General features: G+C 49.3%; 1 protein-coding gene across 3 annotated transcripts in view; it reads left to right on the forward strand.

Moving 5' to 3' along the window:
* The window catches only part of LOC147730424 (queuosine 5'-phosphate N-glycosylase/hydrolase-like), a 200336-nt gene that overhangs the window by 167816 nt on the left and 8197 nt on the right, over positions 1–24323 (forward strand). The window lies entirely within an intron of this gene.

Here is a 24323-nt window from a genome sequence, read left to right on the forward strand (position 1 = left end):
AAAGAATAGACTTAGAACAAAACAAAACTGCTCAGAATGCAGCTAGGTGGTGCTGCTTGTGATGTTACCCAGGGGCGAAGCTTGAGGGTAGGGGGTGATTGGTGTGTTACACTTTTATTTATTTAAAAGGTTTTATATAGCGCTACTGGACCCAAGAGTATCAGAGTGCTTTACAGATAGGAAACATAATAAATGTATTTTCTAGCAAATAGTTGGGTACAGGTAAGATTCAGGGCTCAGAATAATTGCAGTCACGATTTCAAGCATTTTCATTCTCCAATTCCTGAATATACCCGACAACCAAGACCAGGTGCCAATCAGGTGGAAATCAAAGCCATGTAGGATTTCATGTAGTTTCTTAACACTACTTTTAATATGGTCTACCTATTCATGTATTCTAAGTAAGGTGTTTGGTATAACTGTACAATACTCATAACCTGATATTGCACAGACCTACCTTTTGGCAGGAGTGTCTCCTCTGTTTGGGCATAGGAGCTTTGCCACACAGGCCAGAGCTGAAAAATTAAATGGTAATAAAGTTTTGTTTATTGACTTTTTTTTTTGAGCAACCAACCCATCCTGAGCTGAGTGGCAGGACGGGACGGAGACAGTGCTGCTGCGGCAGCAGCAGGGAGCTGTGATTTTTATTCTCTGAAACAGTGTCACACTCCCTCCAGCCCACAAAGACACTATCTTTACAGTGCTCACACACCAGCCACGTTCTGACATGGCAAGATGAGTAAAATCGGGTTTGGATTGTTCTACTTTTTGAGTCGTTGTAAAGACTGGGGACAGATGCCGGCACATTCTGGCAGCATGTGCCCTTGATAGAACAAGTCTAGGCAAGCTTCGGTTTTATAGAGGGGCACTTCGATCAAAGGAACTCCCCCACCACATCAACAGGCAAATGAATGCAGATCCAGCAGGAAGAAAGGTTAATCGTTTGACAGTATTGCTACAGTACATAGTAGTTGTTCAAATTCACTGAGCGGCCAGCCGCCTCGCTCTAGGTCTGGCTCAGTACAGTTAGGTCGTTTGGCAACTACACTTTCCACAGCAAGAATGTTTTCCACCAAAATGCAGAGACTGAGTGCATCTGCGATGATAGTGGGATAGAACCACATAACATGATGGTACTGACAAGGGACACAGAATTGGCAACGTCTTTAGACCATAAAGCAAAAGAAGGGTGCATACCAGTGGGTTGCTGCGTCACAAATCATGCCATCCCTACTGACATGGTCCCTTTGGTTATTTCTGCTTGATCCAATAGATACCGTTTCTCATTCTGAGGCTTGTTCCTGCCATAGAGGCCAACCTTTCAGAGAAGGTACAGAAAAGAGATCAGTTTGACAATGTACGTGGAAGCATTAGCAGTATTGTAAAATGAAGCCTTTCTAGTGGCTAAATCAATCAATCAAGCTCTGCTTATATAGCACGACAATCCCGGCGAGGGTATCCAGGCACTGGGCTGAGGGTCCCAGTCGAAGAGCCAGGTCTTGAGTCCCTTCCTGAAGTCTGCCAATGAGGGTGATGTTCGAAGGTGGCGGGGAAAGGCGTTCCCGGATTTGGCAGCGAGGTAGGAGAAGGATCGTCCTCCGGTGCAGCAGTGGCAAATGCGCAATGTTTGTCTGAGGGGAGGTAAGTAGAGCGGAGGTTTCTGGGTGGCTGGTGGAAGTTTAGGCAGTGGTTCATGTATGCTGGTACATGATCGGGGAGGTCTTTATAGACGTGGGGCAGAAGTTTGAAATTGCATTTCTTCTGGACGGGGAGCCAGTGGAGGCCTTTCAGGTGCTGGGAGATGTGGGTTCTTTTGGGCAAGGATCAGTCTGGCTGCTGCGTTCTGGATCATCTATGGTCTTCTGAGGAGTTTGTCGGTGGTTCCATCATAGAGTGTGTTGCCATATTCCAGATGGCTGGTGATGAGGGCCTGCGTCACTGTTTTTCTACACAGGTGGGTAGCCATTCAAAATTTCTGCAGAGTATGTGGAGCGTGTAGTAGCAGGCTGAGGAGACGCGTTGACCTGTTGTTTAATGGAAAGTTTGCTGTCTAGGATAATGGCGAGGCTGCAGGCGTGATGTTTTGGAGTGGGGGTGGGTCTTGCCACCAGGAGTCGTTCCAGAGGGAGGTTTGGCTGGTGAGGATCAGTACTTCGTTTTTGTCCAGGTTGAGTTTCAGGGAGTTGTCTTTCATCCAGGCTGAGACGTTCTTCATGGAGTTGTGAAAGTTGGTTTTCGTCATAGAGAGTTCTGCTTAGAGTGAGAGGACGAGCTGGGTGTCGTCGGCATAGGAGATGATGTCTGCTTGCTGCTTCATGTAGATGTTGCCCAATACACTCTCTTCCGTAAGGCTCTAAAAACCTTTCTTTTTTCACAAGCCTTCTTTACTTAAATGTCTCTTCCTTCTTCCCCCTGTCTTCTAGCCCTCCTGGACTCGGTACTTCATAGCGCCATGAAACCGCCAGGTGTACACGCGCTTTATAAATATTTTAAACTCAAACTCATGTTGAAGTGGGTGAGACTGATGGACAAGGCTTGCAGGACACTGCAGATGGTGTGGTTAGGCTGTGAGGTGAAGGGAGGGAGATAAATCTTCCATGTTCACCATGAGAGGAAGGATGCCATCCACCTAAGAGCATTGTCTTTGATTCCGCTCTGGTGCAGTTTGTTGATGAGTGTGTGGTGGGAGACCGTGTCGGCAGCAGAGAGGTCGAGAAGGATCAGGGCAACTGATTTCCCTCTGTTGAGTAGGGTAGGGATGCCATCTGTGGCGGTCATCAGAGCCGTTACAGTGCTGTGGTTGGCTCTGAATCCTGATTGGGAAGGGGTCTAGAAGGTTATTTTTTTCCAGGTGTTCGGTGAGTTGGAGGTTGATTGACCTCTCCAGGACTTCAGTGGGAAACTGGAGCAGCGACATGGGGTGACTAGTTCTGGAGGTTGTTGTTGACGGCAGGCTTGAAGATGGCTCGATCACTGTTGTTTCTGCTGAAGTGCCATCTTCTTTCCGGTTGTTTTAATCTGCACTGCGCTGTGTCGCGCTGAGCTCTGGGGTGTACCAGCTGGCTCAGTTGGTGGGTCCATCCGTTCTGGCTGGTTTGGTGGGGGCGACTCAGTCGGCAGTGCAGTTGATCCAGGCGTTGAAGTTCTCTGCTTATTGGTTCAGGTTGGTGGATGCTGAGAGCTGGAAGAGGCTGAGGGCATTTGTCCATTGGTGTTGAGTGGCCTTGGTCCAGCTGCAGAAAGGGACGCTGTGGCAATGGGGGGTGGTGCGATGAGATCCAGTGATGGTAAAGTGTACGATGGAATGATCAGATCAGGTGAGTTCAGTTGTGTGGGCGTATCTGGTTCTGTTGCTAGACGTGAAGATGGGCTCCAGTGTGTGTCTAGCTTGGTGGATGGGGTCGGAGACCAACTGAATGATGCTGATGTTGTCTACACATTCCAGGAGGTCAGTGGAGTCTGTAAGGTCATCCAGGTGAAAACTGAGGTCTCTCAGAAAGACGAAGTGTACGGATTCGATGGTGAGCGGGGTGATAAATTCTGTTACGGTGTTGCTGAGGCCGGTTCGTGATCCTGGGGGTCGGTATGTAAAGTTGCCTCTGATGGTGGTTTTGTCATCAGTATGCAGCTGGAAATTGAGATTTTCCATGAACGGTATGGTTTCATGTTTGGTGGTTGTACAGATGATTGTTTCCCTGTGTACAATGGTGATGCTGCCTCTGTGCCTGTTGGTGCGGGTGTAATGTTTTATCTTGTAGCCGCTGGGTATTGCGGTGGCGAAGTACGGGACTGAAAAGGGGTTGAGCCAGGTCTCTGTGATTGTCACATCGGAGCGAGGGTGGAAATTGTGTCCCAGACTTCGGTGCCATCTTTGCACAGCAATCTGGCATTGATCAGGAGGCATCTGAGTTGATCTGGCGGGGTGTTGTCTGACAGGGATAGCACAGTGTGGGATCCTGTGAGTGCAGTATGTCCTGGAGTGGAGGTGAAGTGGCAGTGGAGATAGGTGAACGGTCCCGCTGTGGAGTCGAGAGATGCACTGCAGCAGTTGTTGTTGCGTCTGGGGTCTAGGGTATGGAGATCAGCGGCGGAGAACCTGTGGGAGTCCAGAGGGCCAGAGTTCTTGGCGCTGGGTGCGGCTCCATGTTTGGGCAGGCGCAGACAGGCTTGCTTTTGGCATGCCGGCGGCACGTTCTCTGTGCGGCTGCGCTGCGGCCTTCATTAGGTAGGTCCTGGGCGGAGGGGATACTGGGCATAGGGGAGGGCTGGAAAACAGCTATCTGGGACAGTGGGAAAAGTGGGTGGCAAGGCTCCTGGGGACACTGGAGACTTTGAGGCGATAGCAACACTGGAGGCCTGAAGGGCTATTTCATGGCCATCAGCATAGGCCTTCCCTTGGGACACCTCATTGGAAGGTAACATTTTTATGGGGGTCCCTGCAGATGTGCTGAACCCTCTTTGAATCTGAAGAACCCACATCTGTGCATCAATCACATATTTTGAGTTCTTATACATGGTTAAAATCTTTCTCGGCCAGAGTACAAGCCTGAGTTAGGGGAATGAGTTCAGTACCCTGAACAGATTTAACATTATGCAACCAGCAACTTTCTACAATTTGATATAAAGTGCATACAGCATAACCTAGACAGCTTCATGATTTTGAAGGCATAAACCATCAACAAAATGCAGATGTTTTCAATTGGGGATAGGAATGTCAGTTAAATCAGTACAGGGTTTGGTGATGTGGGCAGTGGCAATCAAGCAGTTGTGGGAATTCTTCCTCTTCAAGGGTGGACATTATTTTTAAATAAAGAAAAAGAGTAATATGAAAAGCAGATAACAATAATAGTTATATCTTGACAGTCTGGCTGTAGATAGATGTTGGGTTTTGGTGGTGAGAAGAAGGGTATCAACAGCATGAGTCACCACAACAATCAAAGTGGAGCTCAGTACAGTGTTTTCAGAGGATTCAATGAGATAAGAAGCATCAGCCACAGAGCAGAGACCTAGTGTGACCCCAACTGTGATGGGTTTCAGGGCTGCAGAATAATTTGCTAGAGTTATTTTGTTGATCCCCATACTCTTGGAATGCACCCCAAGGGCAAAACCATTGCATTCATGACCAGACCAATTAAACATTAAACATTTTAGCATAAACAGGGAGCCCCAAAGTGCGAGCAGATTTTGATGCTTGTTTTATTTGTACAAGCACATTTGTGGCCTTTGCAGTTTCTTCTTTGTAACCTTGTGCCCCTTTATAGCCAGTTCAGTGAGCGGGTAGCGTAAGTCTACCCTGCAGTGATCGAAAGTAACAGATATCAAAATAAAGTCCTAAGCAGGTATTGAGATGGTTTACATCTTTTTTGCCTAACCACTCCCAAACTATCTGGGCTCCTCATTTTGCTGCAGAGATCCCCCCTTTGAACGTGGGTGTCCCTCAGGGCTCTATATTGAGCCCCACACTATTTAATCTGTATGTGGCCCCACGTGCCCCTCTTGCCGAGGAATCTGGAGCTGAAATAGTGTCTTAAGCTGATGACACCCAGCTGTTGTTCACTTGCAATAAGGGCTCAGATTTCAATGGCACTCTCATTAATTCCTGTCTTTCTAAAGTTTTTTTCCGGTCACAATCATTTAAAATGCAACTCCGAGAAATCTGAGATTATTTTTATTGGGCAACGGCCCTCTGAAGCTTGGCATACATGGTGGCCACAGGACATGTCCCCCCCCCCCCCCCCCCCCCCCTTTGTGTCTTCTGTCTCCACTGTGAAAAACCTAGGAGTCAAGTTGGATGCATCCCTCTTCATGAAAGCTCAAGTTCAGACTGTAGCTGGGACATGTTTTGGACTATTGAGAATGCTGTGGAATTTCCTACCCTTGCTTTCCATCCCTTATAGGAAAACTGTTGTCCAGGCCTTGGCTGTCTCCAGGCTGGATTATGTGAATTCCTTGTATCTCGGCCATCCGGATTATCTCCTGAGCCTACTACAAGTGATTCAGAATGCAGCGGCAAGGGCCATTTTCTTGATTGGGTCCAGAACCCATACCTCTCAGCTTTTGTCCTCACTGCACTGGCTTCCGGTGCGAAAAAGAATTCACTTCATTGCCCTGGTCCTGGCTTTTTAAAGCTCTCCCCAAGTTTGGCGCACCTTCCCTTGGGGACAGATTCCAACCTCCTTATCTTCCCCAACGCACTCTGAGATCTTCTTCTCAATTGTTGATTACTGTCCCTAAGGTTCAATTCTCCCGGCTAGGGGGTAGATCTTTTCATGTTGTGGCCTCTAGGTTGTGGAATAGCCTACTTTTTGCTATTAGACAGAGCCCTGACCTCCTCATTTTCAGAAAAAGTCTGAAAACGTGGCTCTTCCAGCAGTGAAGTTCTGAGCCGCGGCTGTGCATGATTTGATGTTATGTGGTCTACACGTTTTGCTCTAGCGCCGGGACACTCCTTGTAGTAACCATGTGCTATACAAATACATATTAAAATACCATAACATAACAATGCACTGAACCTAAGAGGAACACTGCATGAAAACCAGCATTTCCAGGTTCTAATTTATAGTTTAAGGCTCTGTAAATCATTGTTGGAGCATTTGCCGCAAACGTTGATGCAGTTGAAAAGAGAAAATAAAGAGGAACTGTGTCCTTGTGTACAGGGAAGGAGAAAAAGGCAGAACAGAGGTCTACTACAGTAAACCATTTGTGGGTATGCATGGAACGATGTTGGAAGGGTTGCGGACCACAGGGAACCTAGTAACAACGTTATTTAAGGATCATAAATCCTGCATTAACTAGTAGATATGTGTAGTACCCTCCCGTTTATTACACCTGCTTACAATAGGCACCAAAACCCCTTGTTTGATCAAATCAGCTATTAAAAGATGAATCCCTCCCTCTGCCTTGTATTTGAAGGGATAATAAGATATCTACTTTTGCAGGTAAATTGTGATTTTCCCAGGCTCCATTGAGACCACATAATGATTTGGGAGGGTCACTAACTCCGCTATCTTCTTAGTTTGTCATCCAACATATTGGATATTACATTTAGTAACATTCTTGCATAAAAGCAGACACAACAGCTTCCTGAGCTCTCTCGATTTGACTGGCAGTGTACAAGAACATCTTAAAGACATCCTTCAGCTTGTCTAGATAATGGGCGGGCCACTTAACAGTATTCTGTTTGCAATTCGAGATCTTAGTGCAATCTGTTTAATTTTCACTTGGCACACATCCTTAACCACATTCAACAGCGCATGCTTTGCCGCATTCAGCTTCCCTTCAATTCAGGGGTCCAGTCTCAGCCATGCTGACTTTTCCACCAATCTGTCTTACCTTGCTCAGTACTGCCAACCACAACAACTGATTCATATCTGCCCAATTTGATGTGTACACTTTAAACACTGCAGTTCTTCACATAACTCTGTTGTGTTTTTCTTTATGTTGGGAAACTGTTTCTTAATAGTAATCTGAGGGAATCCAGGGGCTAGGGATCCTGTGTACCCCTGACAACATCAATGGGAGAAGAGTATCAGGAGCAGCGAGGGAGGGGTCCTAATCATCTGATTTACTAGAATAATGGTAGAGGAAGAGTCTTCTAGCTAGCTGACCTGTTCTCTTATATTTTCTCTAGTTATTGTGGGGCTGTGCTGTCATGGATCTCTAAGCCCAGCTGGGCCTAACGGCTAGAGCGGTCAACCTCGAAGCTGGGGAAGCAGGTTCGAGTTTCAGCACTGACGCTCAACATTAGGGTGCAAACTTGATATGCTAAGGGAGCACTACTTAAGCCAGTATTGGACCTTTCATAGATTCCCATGCTTGTATCATTCCCCGTCGTTGGAATGGGAGTCCCCAGTATACATAAAATAGCAATAGAAACCATATCCATCTCTTTTTGTAAAAGAGACCAAATAAAGTGAACAACACATCAGATCAGCCTCACCCCTTAGAAACCTCCTGAGAGAAGCTCAGAGCCTCAGAATTTCTACTGCACTTTGTGCAAAGGGAGTCTCCAATGAGCTCTGCTCAGTTTTTCCTGTTAATCTTTCTTCTACAGTTCACTTGTTTTTCTTCAAGCCCTGCCTGGACTTCCTGTCAAGATGTCTGACAAGGAGAAAAAATCCCTATTGAAAGCCTGTGCAACTTGTGCTAAAAAGAGGTTGTATGTGGGGGACAAGCACAAGGATTGTATTTACTGTCTGTACCCAGACCAAAAGACAGCAGACTGTAAAAGATGTTGTACTTTTTTTTACAAAGACTCTGCGAGACTGGGAGGGGTTCCTGGCTCCAAAGAATTCAAGTCAAGGAAGGAACCAGTCTCCAGTGACTGTGATGGGGCATCCTCTGCAACATCTTCCAGAAGATCTGTAAAAAGGGGTAGAGCATCTTCTTCGCCTTCTGAAGAGCGTCCTGGTGTAAGGCCTTGAAAAAGATCTCTCATAGGTCTGAAGGGCGTAGTACTGGCGAATCTCCTCACCGAGGTGTAAAGGAAAGGGAAGGACTGTCAACAGGAGTGGTATCTGGGAGGAAATCCAGTTCTGTTCCTCCATCTTCTCCTCCAGAACGTCCCAAAACTTTCAAAAAGCCCTCATCTCTTTCTTCTGAGGCAAAATCGATGAAGAAAATCCACTCGTCGATGATGCTGTCTACAACTTCGTCGCAGAAATCATCAAAGGTACAGTCTACATCTTCTTTAACTCTGGCTCCGTCAACGGTGGTTTCTTAGTCTCCGGCCCTGACTCTTCAGGGTTCCGCATCGACGACTTTGACGCCGATGGTGGCTGTATTGTCGTTGAGGGTGTCGACGACATCGACGAGGATGTTGACGAAGATGGTGATAACGGCTACAACGACGGCGATGGCGGCTGTGGTGACGACTGTCTCAATGAGGTCCATTTCTTCTTCAACGGTTTTCTCATCTTCATCGACGAAGGAAAAAAAATTCAATTTCTCTCAGAAAGTGCCAGATTACACCAGCTATGACTTCCCCCTGGAGGGTGACTCCTCAACCTCCTGCACTCCTCCTCGAAGAAGAGGGATCTGAAGAGGATGATGGCCTGACTCTTCAGGGTTCCGCATCGACGACTTCAATGCCGATGGTGGCTGTATCGTCGTCGAGGGTGTCGACGAGGATGTTGGCGAAGATGGTGACACCAGCTACCACGTCAACAACGACGGCGAAGACGGCTGTGGTGACGACAGTCTCGACGACGTCCATTTCTTCGTCAACGGTTTTCTCATCGTCGATGAAGGAAAAAAAAACAATTTCTGTCAGAAAGCGCCAGATTACACCAGATATGACTTCCCCCTGGAGGGCGACTCCTCAACCTCCTGCACTCCTCCTCGAAGAAGAGGGATCTGAAGAGGATGATGAACCGTTTGCCTATGCGGATAGTCCTTCTCAATTGCACGTCAAGTGTCAGGATACAGACTCTGAAGGGGAATATGTGGAGGAGCAGCAATATGATCCTTCCTCGGATTATCAGGAAGACTACCAGCAGGAGATGATCTCTATGCCTTTCTCCTTACTGGCAGACTTGCAGTCTATGCTTTTGGACTATAGGAGAAGGGAGTCTCGCAACACAACCTCCAGCTCCAGTTGTGGTGCCAGTTACAGCTGTTCCTCCTACTCGACCTGTTACTCCTCAATTGCCCCCACCTCCGCCAATGCTTGTGGCCCAGGATGCACCACCTATCGTGTCTCTCATTCAGGATGACACCTCTGATGAGGACCAGGGCAACGTCACAATACCAGATCCAGACACAAAGTAGGATGACTATGTCATTCCTGATCTGGCTTCTCCTTCACCAGCACCTGTTGATTCTCCCCCACAGACATAGGGGGTTTCCACAATTTGAATGGAAGGACCTCTAAGAGGTTTGAACTGCCCATGCCCACGATGCAGTCTGAATGCTTCCTCTATGACTTCAAGGAGCCTTATAAGAAAGCAGTTTGCGCTCTATTCCTATTGTTGTTCACGTCTGGGATGAGGGGTTGAAAGTAATGCGGAATTCAGCTACGCTACTTTCGGTACTGTCTCGCCTTGAGTAGAAATATAAGGCTCCAGACGATAGTCCGGCCTGCTTGGTCAGCCAGCCTAAACCGGACTCTGTCATCTTCAGGCTACCCAAAGAAAAACTAGAAATCCTCACGACTCCTCCAGAGAAAGAGGGCAGACGCCTCAATAATGTGGGCAAGAGGTTTTCCTCCATGTCCAGCCTGTTGGTCAGGGCTGCGAACTCCTTAGCGATACTTGGTCGCTATGATCACCAGATGTGGTGCAACCTTTCCCCCTATCTGGACCAATTGCCGGAAGATGCGAAAAAGGAAGTGAAATGGATTCTTAAGAAAGGAGAGGTAACATCTGCTGAAGTCATTGACTGTGCAATGGACATTGCAACGACTGCGTTCCACTCCCTTGCGGGCGCTGCTGTCCTTCAGCGTCAAGGCTGGCTGAGGGCTACATGGTTTCGTCCTTTGGTCCAAAACAAGATCTAGGTCCTACCATTTGATGGGGAGGCGCTCTTTGGAAAACATATTGATGATGCGCTCCAGGACATCAAGAAAGACACGGAAACCGCAAAATCCTTAGGGACTCTGCGGTACCGCAAGGTCCCTTTCCGTGGAGCCAGAGGTAGAGGTAACGTCACCTATGGAGGAGGATACCAGCAACAACGGTATTCCTCATATGGATCAAACTTGCAAGCTTATTGGCCGAATTATAACCAGAGGCAACCGGGACCGGGAGCCAGTGCAGATCTCTCAGGTGTCCGGAGATGTGGCTGCGACGAGGGATGTCCAGGATGAGTCGTGCTGAGGCGTTCTGAATCCGCTGGAGTCTCTTCTGGAGTTTGGTGGTGGTTCCGGCGTAGAGGGAGTTGCCGTAGTCCAGTCGGCTGGTGACGAGGGCCTGGGTGACCGTCTTCCTGGTCTCGGTGGGGATCCACCGGAAGATCTTACGTAGCATGCGCAGGATGTTGAAGCACGATGAGGAGACGGCGTTGACTTGTCTGGTCATGGAGAAGGAGCAGTCCAGGATGAAGCCCAGGTTGCGTGCGTGGTCTGTTGGTTTGGGTGCGCTGCCCAGGGCGCGGGGCCACCAGGAGTCGTCCCAGGCGGAGGGTGAGTATCCCAGGATGAGGACTTCCGTCTTGTCCGAGTTTAGTTTCAGGCGGCTGTTCATCATCCACTTGGCTACTTCTGTCATCCCTTCGTGTAGGTTGGCTCTGGCGGTTGCGGGGTCGTTGGTGAGGGAGAGGATCAGCTGGGTGTCGTCGGCGTAGGAGATGATGTTGAGGTTGTGTTGGCGTACGATGGCTGCGAGGGGGCTCATGTACACGTTGAAGAGGGTGGGGCTGAGTGAAGATCCTCGTGGAACGCCGCAGATGACTTTGGTGGCCTCGGATCTGAACGGGGGGAGGCGGACTCTCTGTGTCCTTCCGGCGAGGAACGAGATGATCCATTCCAGTGCCTTCTCCTGGATTCCGACGTTGCTGAGGCGCTGCACTAGGGTGCGGTGGCAGACAGTGTCGAAGGCCGCGGAGAGGTCTAGGAGGATGAGGGCCGCTGTTTCTCCGTTGTCGAGCAGGGCTCGGATGTCATCGGTGGCTGCGATCAGGGCGGTCTCGGTGCTGTGATTGGCCCGGAAGCCAGACTGAGAGAGGTCGAGGGATCCGTTCGTCTCGAGGAAGGCGGCCAGCTGCTTGTTGACGGTCTTTTCGATGACTTTTGCAGGAAACGGGAGCAGCGAGATGGGGCGGTAGTTCTTGAGGTCGGTGGGGTCGGCTGATGGCTTCTTTAGTAGGGCGCTGAGTTCGGCGTGCTTCCAGCTCTCCGGGAAGGTAGCGGTGTCGAAGGAGGTGTTGATGATGTCCCGCAGGTGGGGTGCGATGACAGCGTCGGCCTTGTTGAAGACGTGGTGAGGGCAGGGGTCGGTCGGAGATCCGGAGTGGATCGAGTTCATCGTGCGATGGTGTCTTCGGTGCTGATCGGGGTCCAGGCGCGGAGGGTGGTGGTGGGGGGCGGTGGTTCAGTCGTGGCGTGCGTCGGTTGAGTGCTGAAGCTGTTGTGTATGTCCGCGATCTTGTTGTGGAAGTAGGAGGCCAGGGAGGTGCAGAGGTCTTGTGAGGGGGTGATGTTGTTGTTTCCGGCGTTGGGGTTGGAGAGCTCTTTGACGATGTTGAAGAGTTCCTTGCTGTTGTGTGCGTTGTTGTCCAGTCGTTCCTTGAATGCAGTTTTCTTGGTGGCATGGATCAGTTGGTGGTGTTTTCGGGTGGCGAGCTTGAGGGCAGCCATGTTGTTTGGTGTTGGGTCTCTGCGCCAGGCTTTCTCGAGGTCTCGGCAGTTCTTCTTGGAACTCTTGAGTTTGTCGGTGAACCATGGGGCTTTCTTGCTGCCGGGTCTGCTAGGCGGGGTCTTCAGAGGGGCGAGGTTGTCTGCGCAGTCGCTGATCCACTTTGCGAGGTTGGTGGCCGCCTGGCTTGGGTTTGTTGTGCTGGTGGGAGGGTTCATGCTCAGGGAAGTCGCGAGCTGGTCGGCTGTGATCTTGTTCCAGCTTCTGCGTGCATCCTGTTGCTGGTGGTGGTGGATCGTGGTCCTTCTGAAGCTGAAGTGGACGCAGCTGTGGTCCGTCCAGTGGAGTCCGGTGGCGTGGCTGAGGGTGATGTCCTTGCTGGATGAGAACACGGGGTCGAGTGTGTGTCCGGCGTAGTGGGTGGGGGTGGTCACCAGCTGCTTGAGACCGAGGTTGGCGAGGTTGTCCAGCAGGGTGGTGGTGTTGCGGTCGTTGTTGTTCTCCAGGTGGAAGTTGAGGTCCCCGAGGAGGATGTAGTCCACGGAGAGGAGGGCGTGCGGGCTGATGAAGTCAGCGATGTCTTCGCTGAATTGTGTGCGTGGTCCCGGGGGTCTGTAGATGAGGGTGCCTCTGAGGGTGGTCCTGGGGTTGATGTGGATCTGGAAGTGCAGGTGTTCGGCGGGTGCGAGGGTGTCGCCGGAGTTGGTCGTGATGCGGATGGTGTTCCTGTGGATGATGGCGATGCCTCCTCCTGTCTGGTTGACGCGGTCCCTCCGGATGATCTTGTAGCCGTCCGGGATGGCGATGGCGATGTTGGGCGCTGAGGAGGCATTCATCCAGGTTTCCGTGAGGAAGGCGACGTCTGGGGCTGTGGTGTCGAGCAGGTTCCAGAGCTCGACGGCATGTCTGTGGATGGAGCGGGTGTTGAGCAGGATGCACTTGAGGTGGTTGCTGCTGTGGCTTGGCTTGGTCGATGCAGGTGTAGTGCAGGTCCGGATGCAGGTGAATTTGCAGGAATGGCAGCAGAAGGGTCCGTGGGTGCGTCTCGGGGTGGCCCGGTAGCAGCTCGGGATTCGACCGGCGTTGAGTGCGTAGAGTTCAGTGGCGTCGTAGGTCCGGCGGGTGAGTTGGGGTCTGCGGGAACCAGGGGTCCTGGCACTGGGCGCGGTCCAGGCGCGGACGGGCGCAGACGGGCTTACCTTTGGCGCACCTTCGGCGCACAATCGCCGCAATCGGCGCTCCCGCGGTCGCCATGGGGGCGTCATAAGTAAGGAGCCGGGAGGGCGGGTCAGCTGGGTGGCGGGAGCGTGGGCGGCCAATGGGCAGGAGGGGGGCGGAGTCGGCGGAGGTCAGTGGCGGGAAGGGGGACTGAGGACGGCTCAGCGGCGGCTGGGGCGTCCGGCGGCCGGGAGCGGTCTCCAAGGAAGGGGGAGGGCAGCTTAAGGGGGGGAAACAGGAGGCAGCAGAAAAAAGAGAAGCAACACGAGTCAAAGGCAACCCATGGAGGGGAAGAAACAAGAGCGGCAACAGAAGCGGTGGCGAAGGCAACCACGAGGCAGCAGAGTGGGGAAGTAGCAGGAGGCAGCAGCGAGGCAGCAGAACAGCTTGTCAGGGCAGCTCAGGTAGTCAGCGGGCAGGAGCAGCGGAGTGGGGGCGACCTCGCCTGGAACAGGCTCAGAGATGGCGGACACGCTGAGCAGACTGAAATCAGTCAGCCACGAATGGGAACTGGACCAGTCCACTCTGGAACAGGTTTTTTGCCTATGGGGCAGGTCCTCCATAGACCTCTTCGCCACGCCGGAGAACAAGAAATGCCGATTTTATGCAAGAAGGCTTCACCATCCGGGATCATTGGGGAATGTGCTTTCGATGGCTTGGTCAGGCGCCTTTGTTTACGCTTTTCCCCCATTCCGCTGATTCTCAGGAAGCTCAAGGCGGAACCTTGCAAGATGATCCTGATAGCTCCTGCTTGGCCTCGACAGTTTTGTATTCACAGAGCTGCATCTCCTCTCCCTGGACCTTCCTCTTCCGTTGCAGCCGATTCTTCCGCTGCTGACAATGTCCCAGGGCCAGGTTGGGCACCCAGATCCTCAATCTCTGCAGTTGTCGGCATGCCTCATGAGAACCGAGGGTTGTTTGGTTTGACTCTTTCGGCAGAATGTAGGGATGTGCTTTCTCAGGCACGAGCCCCGAGTACAACAAGACATACCGGTTAAAGTGGAAGCGTTTCTGCTTTTGGTGCCAACGAGAGGGTATCAATCCTCTTCCTTTTGAACCGCATGAAGTTCTTCCTTACATTCTTTCATTTTAGCAAAATCAGGGCTGGCTCACTCATCCATCAAAGTTCATCTTGCCGCCATATCTCGCTTCAGACGCACATCTTCTGGTCCTTCCATATGGTCAGCAAAGATAATCAAGCAGTTTCTCAAGGGCCTTTTTAGAGTTTTCCTTCCAGTCAAGCCTTCATCTCTTCTTTGACACCTTAACTTGGTTCTCACCCAGCACATGAAGCATCCCTTTGAACCTGTTCACTGGGCGGATTTGAAATTCCTCTCCTGGAAGGAGGCTGGCTTTAACTTCGGCTAGGAGATTAGGCGAATTGCAGGCTCTCCCCATTCAGTAACGTTTTCTCCAATTTAAAAAAGTGGACAGTGATACTCCGTACTAACCCAAAATTCATACCGAAAGTGCCTTCAGACTTTCATTTTAATGAGCCGGTCATACTCAAAACTTTTGTCCCTCAGCCTTCTACTCCAGCAGAAAAAGCACTCCACTCGCTGGACATACAGAGGTGCTTAAAATTCTATCTGCAACGTACTAAAGACTTCAGGAAGTCTTTTCAACTATTTGTATCTATTAGCGCCCCTCGAAAGGAGTTCCCTCTTTCCAGGCAGGGTATTGTTCGTCGGATTACCAGCGATATCCAATATTGTCACAGAGCAGCGGGTAAGCCCCTGGAAGGTCAGGTCCGTGCTCACTCCACAATCTTCGACAGCCCTCGTTGCTGGAGTTCCTATCCGGGAGATTTGCAGAGCAGTGAGCTGGAGCAGTACTCCTACTTTTACAAGACATTACTGCCTAGATTCTTCGGCACAGAGCGACACAGCAGTTGGACAGGCAGTCCTGAGGAAACCTCTTTCAGTAGTGGTGAGCTTTCCCTTTTATCCCTCCTTCCATTTGACTGTTTTCCAGCTCTTGCACATTTTTGAACCTCAGGTATTTATAATTAATGATATTTCGAAGAATGTTTATTGACCATTGAAGTTGTCATTATGGTGAATTGGCTGTTGCTTTGTTCTAGGTTTTAGAATGATCTTGGTTCTAAAAATGTGCTCCTCATAACTGCTAGCTACTCTGATACAAGCATGGGAATCTATGAAAGTTCCAATACTGGAGTAAGAAAAGTGTTCGAGGCATATGAGCTGCAGATTATACACTGTGCAGAGATCACCACCTAGTGTTGGGCCTGAATTTTTGCAGTTTGTTGTTGTTTTGAAAAGTTCTTTGGAAGTCACGAGATAGGTGACTCCTCCTTTGGACCACATTGCGCATGGGCATCGGCTCCATCCATGTTTTTTTCCGCCATCGGGCTCGGATGTGTTTCCTGCGCTCCGGTTTGGAACCGTATTTCCTTTGGCGCGCAATCCTCACCCATTTCGACGGATTGTTTTGATCGCGCCCCACATCGACACGATTCTTCACCACTTCGAAGTCTTCGATTCCGGTCGTCGATGAAGGCCTTCGGGGCCTACCTAGGCCTTACTCTCTGGCTCATGGAAAGGACGTCATTCAAGAAGTGTCCTCAATGTGGGTCGAAGTTTCCCCACACAGATCTACATAAGGTGTGCAACCTTTGTCTCTCACCGGAGCACGAGGCCAAAGACTGTTCCGCTTGTGCCTCTTTCCTCTCCAAAAAGACGATTCGGGACCGAGGAGCTCGAAGAAAAATGGCTCGCTCGTCAGCGTCGATTCCCCATGACATCTTTGAAGAAGGCATTGACGTGACAGAACACCAGCGGGCCAAAGAAAGTGCCAACTCTTTCTGATGCCGAAGACTCAGATGTCGAGGACATCACTCCAGCTCAACGGGTCGTAAGTAAGACCGTCGAACCCAACCCTTCCTCGACACCCTGAAAAAAGGCTTCAGTCACACCCTCACCTTCGGGCCCGGGTGCACACCGAGAGACTGCTTCCCACACCCTGCCTTCGGGCTTGGCAAAGAAGCCTATTAAGCCTTCAGGCGGCTCGGGCTCGAGTCAGCCGATTCCCGGTGCCGATCCCATACCGACACCGAAAAAGAAGCCATCTTCTTCAACCAAGCCGACCTAAGCACTCATCGCCGAAGACTGGCACCGGCTCTTCGATGCCAAAACCGCACTGAGAGCTGAGTAAAAAAACGCCTAAAGGTCCCGGCTCACACGCTTCGGAGCCGGAAAAACACGTTCCAGTAAAAGACATTTCGAAAGGTCATACTTGAAAGGCAAAAGACTCTAGACCAGCTTCCGAGTCGGTGCCGAAAAAACCTCCGGAACCGAAAACTTCGACGCCAGAGAGTCTGCCCTACACAGAAGAGCTTTTTACACCAGATCCTACTCAAAAGACTCTTGTAAAGGATCCTAAGACTGGCCAACTAGCTCTTAGCTCCAAGAAGAGACCACTAGAGGCGCCTGCACCTCCTCCTCCTCCAAAGAAGAGAGACATTGCAACCTCTCCATTAAGGGTCCCTTCTCCACCACCACCCTATACTGTTCCTCCTCCTACACCTCCTCCATCACATAATTCGCCAACACCATCCACTAATCCAAATGATGATGTAGATACAGACTCTGATGACACAGGTGGGGGTGCACATGACCCAGTAGGGGCCAATAGTCCTACTCTGTCACCTAACCCATGGGATGATTATAACACCCCTGATGTGCCTTACGTCCCCCAAGACGATGTACATCCTTCCAGGCCTTCCCTACTAGAGGACACTATAGGTTTTAACCTACTAGTCCAGAGAGCTGCCCAGTACCATGGGGTTGACTTGCACACCGATACTGTGGAGGAAGATTTCCTATTGGACACTTTTGATAATACACAAAGGTCCACTGCCATTTTGCCAATGCTTAAAGGGGTCATTAAGCACGCAACAGAGGTATTTAAAGATCCTGTCAGGGCTCGGGTCCTCAACCCTCGCATTGAGAAAAAATTCAAAGCTGCCCCTATAGATCCAGTTTACATTAGAGGTCCAGCACCATTAGATTCTTTAGTAGTATCCAATGCAGGTAAACATGCTAATTCACAGACATCAGGTGAGGCCTCACCACCAGATAAGGAATCTAAACTCCTTGACGTCTCTGGTAAGCGCGCAGCGTCATAGGCAGCTAACATATGGCGCATTGCCAATACTCAAGCGTTGTTGGCAAGATATGACAGGGCACATTATGATGAACTGGAGTCCATAATGCAGCATCTACCAGACAAGTATAAAAATAGGGCCAACTAACTTATACTAGAAGGTAAAAATATTACTAATACTTCCATTCGTTGTGCTCTAGATGCAGCAGATACTGCCTCAAGGGCAATCAATACCAGTATCCTTTTGCGTAGATATGCATGGCTATGTATTTCAGGTTTTAAACCTGAGGTACAAAATTGGTTCCTCAATCAGCCATTTGATGAGACACATTTATTTAGCCCTAATGTCGATGTGTCTTTAGAGAAAATGAAAAAAGACACCGACACAGCAAAATCTATGGGAGCCTTGCAGCTGCAAGCTCCCAGATGTTCTTTTCGTCGCTCATCATATAGAGGCAACGCAAGAGGCTACTCCTCCGAAAGCCCCTCCACTTCCTACAAGACCCCTAGCCAATCCACATTCACTGGGGCTACCAGAGAGGGGGTTACAGGGGTAACAACAACAAAGGCAGAGGCAAAACCAACAACTCCTGCTCCACCTCCACCCCTACCCAATGACTTTCCTCCCCTTCCCCCCCAACATTCCAATCCTGTGGGGGGAAGACTGCAACAATTCCTTCCTGCCTGGACCAACATCACATCAGACAGGTGGGTGCGACAAATTATTCAGTCAGGTTACTGTCTAGAACTAACATCTACCCCCCCAAACATACCACCCAGACAGCGTCCAATGTCACAAGAACATCTATCACTGTTAAAGCAAGAAGTAATATCTTTGCTAGAAAAAAGTGCAATAGAACCAGTTCCTCTACACCAACAAAAGGGGGTTTACTCCCTATACATTCTTATCCCAAAGAAGGATGGCTCTCTAAGGCCTATTCTAGACCTCAGACCGCTAAACATATACATACAGTCAGACCATTTTCACATGGTCACACTCCAACAAGTCCTTCCTCTCCTGCTACAAAACGACGTATTTGCTACTCTAGATCTCAAAGACGCATACTTCCACATTCCCATTCACAAAGCTCACAGGAAGTATCTCAGATTTGTAATAGACAGGCTGCACTATCAATTCAAAGTACTCCCAATCGGAGTCACAACAGCACCAAGAGTATTCACCAAGTGCCTAGCAGTAGTGGCAGCACATTTACGAAGACTGCACATCCATGTCTTCCCGTACCTCAATGACTGGCTCAGGCTCATAAAAGCTAGCTCATACAACCAGTGTGTGGAACACACTCATACCACGATCCAACTGCTCCACAACTTAGGGTTCACAATAAACCACACCAAGTCTCATCTTCAACCATCCAAAGTACAACAGTACCTTGGTGCCACAATAAACACCTCAACAGCGCTAGCTTATCCCACTCCAGCAAGGATAGCCAGCATGCAAACTCTTCTCACAAAGTTTCAGCCACAACGCTCCCTTCCAGCACGAGTGTTCATGCAGCTCATAGGGATGATGGCCTCTTGCATTTTCATAGCCCCCCATGCAAGACTTCAAATGTGTCCTCTACAAGAGTGCCTATCACGTCAATGGAACCAGGCTCAAGGTCAATTAACAGACCTAGTGTTGGTAGACGGTCAGACTCATCGCTCTCTGCAGTGGTGGAACACCAAAAACCTTTCCAAAGGTCGACCGTTCCTAGAGCCACTTCCTCAGATAATCTTGACAACCGACACATCGCACTCCGGCTGGGGGGCCCACCTACTGCAACACACCATGTAAGGCAGGTGGAATCCGCACCAAAAGTTGCTTCACATCAATCATCTGGAGTTACTAGCTATATTCCTAGCACTAAAAGCTTTCCAACAGCAAGTATCACATAAAGCGGTGTTAGTCCGCACGGACATGACAGCCATGTATTACATACTGAAACAGGGCGGAACACACTCCCTGCAACTCTCTCATCTAGCACAAAACATATGGCGGTGGGCTATACCTCAAAACATATTCCTCTTAGCCCAGCATGTCCCAGTGATACAAAATACCATAGCAGATCTGTTAAGTCGGCAGACACAACAGATCCACGAGTGAGAACTTCATCAGCAAGTTCTTCAACCATTCTTTCAGATGTGGGGGACAACCTCAGATAGACCTCTTTGCCACCCACGAAAACGCCAAATGCCCAAGCTTCGCCGCCAGATATCCACACCTACTGTCCAAAGGCAATGCGATATGGATGAACTGGTCAAATAAATTTGCGTATGCTTTTCCACCTCTACCACTCATGCCACTAGTAGTACGCAAACTACAGCAACATTCTCTGACCCTCATCCTAGTTGCTCCAACGTGGGCCAGACAACCGTGGTACACCACACTGCTACAACTGTCTGTAGTACTGCACCAAAAACTATACCTGTCTCCACGCCTTTTAACACAGAAACGTGGAGAGATCAGGCACCCGGACCCAGCTCAGCTCAACCATGCGATCTGGCTCCTGAAATCCTAGAATTTGGATATCTTAACCTTTCTCCATACTGCATGAATGTCATAAAAGAAGCTAGACGTCCAACCACTAGAGCATGTTATGCAGCTAAGTGGAAACGCTTTGTAATATATTGTCACAACAACAATATTAATCTTCTAGACGTGTCTATTCAACACATCATAGGATACTTAATGCACCTCCAAAGATGTAACTTAGCCTACAAGTCTATTAGACTGCATCTTGCTGCAATAGCAGCATTTCTGAAAAACAGACAGCATCTATCTCTGTTCAGAGTGCCTGCTACTAAAGCCTTTATGGAAGACCTTAAGAGAATAACTCCTACCAGAGTATCACCTTCACCTGTGTGGAATTTAAACATTGTTCTCACACGGCTAATGGGACCTCCCTTCGAACCCTTACATAAACGTGAACTACAATTTTTAACATGGAAGGTTGTGTTCCTAGTAGCTTTACTTCTCTGCGGAGAGTTAGTGAACTACAAGCACTAACCATTCAAGAACCCTTCTTGAAAATGTATCCTAATAAGGTCGTTCTCCGTACTAACCCAAAATTCCTGCCCAAAGTCATTTCTCCCTTCCACCTCGATCAATCTGTGGAACTGCCCGTTTTCTTCTCGCAGCCACAGACAGTAGCAGAAAGAACTCTTCATACACTAGATGTCAAAAGAGCATTGCTATACTACATCGAGAGAACACAACCCTTTCGTAAGACCAAACAACTTTTTGTGTCTTTCTCACTACCACATAAGGGTAATCCCATTTCAAAATCTGGGATAGCTAGATGGATTGTCAAATGCATACAGATTTGTTACCACAAAGCTAAACGTACGTTATCTGTTCCCCCTAAAGCCCACTCTACAAGGAAAATAGGGCCTTCAATGGCATTTTTAGGGAACATTCCACTGGATGACATCTGCAGAGCAGCTACACGGTCTACACCGCACACATTCACAAAACACTATTGTGTAGATGTGCAAACCAAACAACAAGCTAAATTGGGCCAGGCTGTTCTCAAAACATTATTTCAAACTACTACAACAGATAGGGGTGGTCGCCGCTAAGAGTGGGTACTGCTATACAATCTATGCACAATGTGTAATCTGCAGCTCATATGCCTCGCAAGGAAAATGCGAATTACCAGTATGCATCTGTTCTTGGCATGTAGAGCTGCAGAGTTACACACGCCCACCCACCTCCCCGGCTACCCTTGTCTGTTCCAGTATTATCTTAATTAGATACACTTTACATGAACATCCTTCCTTTTCTTGCAAAGCTCCATCATTTCCCTAATGGTGAAAAACAATCTGAGGATGGAGCCGATGCCCATGCGCAATGTGGGCGAAAGGAGGAGTCACCTATCTCGTGACTTCCAAAGAACTTTTCAGGACAACAACAAACTGCAAACATCCGGGCCTAACACTAGGTGGCGATCTATGCACAGTTTGTAACTCTGCAGCTGCATAATGGTAAGTAGCATTTTCCTACTTACCTGTAACGTTGGTTCTCCAGTATTGGAAACTGTCATAGAGTCCCATGCGACCCGCCCTCTTTCCCTGGGAAGGCTTAGCCTTCGGCACATTCAGTAGCATGGTTACACAACAGCTACGAAAATCTGAGGCTCTGAGCTTCTCTCAGGAGGGTTCTAAGGGGTGAGGCTGATGTTGAATATGGTACAAAACTTGAATGGCCTAGGCCTGGTTTCTGTTTTGGTAATGGTTTCTATTGCTATTTTATGTATACCAGGGACTCCCATTCCAACGACAGAATGATACAAGCATGGGAATCTATGAAAGTTTCCAATACTGGAGAACCAAAGTTATAGGTAAGTAACTTGTTTTCTTGTTACTCTTTGGATTCCATGAAGAAGTATGCTTTCATCTGATGAGGATGTAGTGTCACAAAACCGCCCTGGGAGCCTAAATTTGAATATGAACTATGCTATTTGCTTTTTTGATCCCTTATTATTACTACATTTTGATTTATGTTCTTTTGAGTGGGGCTATCTCACGAGGTGAAGGTTTCATTCAAACACATAATATTTCATATATCCACAATAATGAAATATGGCAACAACATCTTATAAAAATGAACTAAAAACAAACACATTTCTAAACGTCAACAGAAGAGTGAGCATTGCACTGCTGAATGTATTTATTTATGGAGTTATGTATAGGGTCAACTCGACCTGAAAGCATCAGAGCGCTTTGCATAGTTGGCAAAGAGACAGTTACCTGGTTTACATATAGATAAATACGTTACATGAAGTAAGCACAAAAACAAAACAGTATACACAGTTGTGTAACATCCGAGAGGGGTGGCTGTGGTCTCTCCTCACTCATAGCAACATGGCAGCCTCTTTTGTTTCCAGTCTATGTTGTCGGCGCCCAGGGGATTAGGAGAGGCAGTTTCTGCGAGCCCCTGCAGAACGGGATGTACCGAGACTGCAGGGTGGCCTTCTACTAGCACTGTCTGCAGGCCCTCAGCAAGGAAAATCTGCTGGGCGTTTTTTTCGCTTCCATCTTTGTTCAGGTTTTCGCTGTCACCTGGACTCTTTAAAAGCTGTGTAGTGTAATATTTACCCTGAATTTTTGAGAGTGGAGTAAGTGAGCCCAATACCTTTAGAGAAGGTCAGGGGATAAGAGGCAATTCACCACAGAAAATTCCTTTTAAACAATTGGGTCAAATAGTGCATTTAAAAGCACAATGCTTACATAAATTTGCTCAAAATCCATGGGCTGTGAAAGGACACTCCTTAAATATTCAAGTCCTTTCATGGTGTGCCATGCTCCCCAGGAGTTGATACAATTTTTAAAAATGTACTATGGATGCCTCCAAATGTCAATAATTACCCGAGGCCATCCACTAATCAGTTCCCAGTCATCTTACTCATTCCAACAGACTCGCTTAATCTCTCTCACTTTGACTCATTTGCACTCACTTACTCATACTCACATTTACTCTTACTCTCAAACATGCACACTCACATTCACTTGCATTCACTCTTTCTCTCAATCATTCACCTACTGAGTTACTCACACCCTCACACTTTCTAACATTCATTCACATTTATTCTTGTACTTTCTCACTCAGTCACTCTCACTAATCATTCTCACTCGCTGTGACGCACTAACACTCCAACTCACTCACAACCTGTCACTCTCACCCACTTTCACACATACATGTTCCCAGGCAAACACACCTCTATGCAAGTGCACAGCATACATTTAAAAGCAATTTTTTACTTAACTCAGCTTCAAGCGAAGGACCTGTTTCAGGGGGACGCTAGGTGGCGCGGAACCAAGATGGCCGCACTGGTGTGAGGCTCCCTCCATATCGAGCACCTTTCTCTATCCTGCAGTGATCCTGACCGGTGAATTCGGTCTAAACATCGCATCATTGCCTCCGCTACACTGCGCTGAGCACAGCGGTACCTCACTTGCCCGAAAAGCCCAACCTGACGCGGAGACAGCGACCGGAGAACCCTGAGCGGACTGCTGCGTCGGAGGGAAGGCTCCCGAATACCGGCCCATCCTGCCAAGCAAAGCCGCGGCTTCGCGGCCTGTGCGGAACTGCCGGAGGTGACCTGCCCACCTGGGGGTATCGGATTGCCTGGGGGCCCGTGGACATTGGCGCCGTCGGAGTGGCCCTAGCTGGCACTGGAGGTGAGCGCCGCCTGCAATTTGCAAACCCCCCCCGCCCCCGGCGCTGATGACGTATCTTTCCGCGCTCGCCTCCACTCGGGCCCTGCTACCATTTCCCGCCTTGGGCCCTTCTATTCAACGGTTGGGCCGACACACGCCTGCCCCCACGGCACTGCATACCTGAAGCGCCATCTGCAGAGCTGCGGCCACACGACCGACTGACGCCGCTGCTCACCCCTCTGCTACATCGCCTGGAGGGCCCTCCCGTTTTACGGGCAGGCCGCACACACAAGCCCGGTGCTTCACGGCCCACGGGGACCCGGCCGAATCCATTGCTGACATTGCTTAGGCCATTGAGTGCCCTGGCGCTAGATTGCTTGCTCCCAAGCGGTATCTCCGTGGACTTGACAACCACGTGGGGCCCTCTTGATCGTACCTACTGCAAGGCCACGCCACTGTTTGGGCCTGCTTCAGCGGTCACCGCGCCACAGTCTCCTACCGGCTCCCCTCCAGCAGACCGAGTGGACAAGG

Source organism: Lissotriton vulgaris, chromosome 2_1, assembly GCF_964263255.1.
Source record: "Lissotriton vulgaris chromosome 2_1, aLisVul1.2, whole genome shotgun sequence".
Lineage (NCBI taxonomy): Eukaryota > Metazoa > Chordata > Amphibia > Caudata > Salamandridae > Lissotriton > Lissotriton vulgaris.